Here is a 1,243-nt window from a genome sequence, read left to right on the forward strand (position 1 = left end):
CAAACTCTACCACAAAAAAAAAAAAAAATACCAGAGTTAACAACCACTGGTCATTAATATCACTTAATTATCAATGGACTCAATTCACCTATAAAAAGGCACAGGTTAAGAGAATGGATATGAAAACAGGATCCAACATTCTGCTGTTTACAAGAAGCACACCTCAACCACAAAGACAGACATTATCTCAGAGTAAAGGGTTGAAAAAAAATTTCCAATCAAATGGATCTAAGAAACAAGCGGGTGTGGCTATCCTAATATCTAACAAAATTGACGTCAAACTAAAATCAATCAGAAGAGATGGAGATGGACACTTTATACTCATAAAAGGAACAATTCATCAAGATGAAGTTTCATTCCTGAATATCTATGCCCCTAATATAAAAGCACCCATATATGTAAAAGAAACATTACTAGAACTCAAAGCACACATCAAACTCGACACACTAATAGTAGGAAATTTCAACACTCCATTCTCACCAATGGACAGGTCAACCAGACAGAAACCTAACAGAGAAATAAGAGAACAAATGGACTTAACAGACATCTATAAAACATTCCACCCAAATAGGAAAGAATATACCTTCTTCTCAGCATCTCATGGAAGCATCCCAAAAATTGATCACATAATCCGTAACAAAGCAAACATCCATAGATACAAAATAAATAAATAAATAAATGAATAAATAAATAAATAAATTGGAGTAACTACCTCTGTCTTATCAGATCACCATGGAATAAAGTTAGAATTTAACAACAATTCTACCCCCAGAAAGCCTACACACTCATTGGAAACTGAACAGTCAACTACTGAACCACCCCTGGGTCAAGGAAGAAATAAAGAAAGATATTAAAGTCTTCCTTGAATTCAATGAAAATAAAGACACAACATACCCAAACCTACGGAACACTATGAAAGCAGTGCTAAGCTACAGTATTGAAAACAGCTTGGTATTGGCATAAAAACAGAGAAGTCGACCAATGGAACCAAATAGAAGACCCTGACTTTAATCCACAAACCTATGAGCACCTGATATTTGATAAAGGAGATAAAAGTATACAATGGAAAAAAGAGAGCACCTTCAACAAATTGTGCTGGCAAAACTGGATGTCAATCTGTAGAAGAATGAAAATAGATCCATATCTATCACCATGCACAAAACTCAAGTCCAAGTGGATTAAAGACCTCAATATCAGTCTGAACACACTGAACCTGATTGAAGGGAAAGTGGGAAGTACTCTA

The sequence above is a fragment of the Alexandromys fortis genome, unplaced genomic scaffold, assembly GCF_014885135.2.
Source record: "Alexandromys fortis isolate MF-2015 unplaced genomic scaffold, M_Fortis_MF-2015_v1.1 scaffold_184, whole genome shotgun sequence".
NCBI lineage: Eukaryota > Metazoa > Chordata > Mammalia > Rodentia > Cricetidae > Alexandromys > Alexandromys fortis.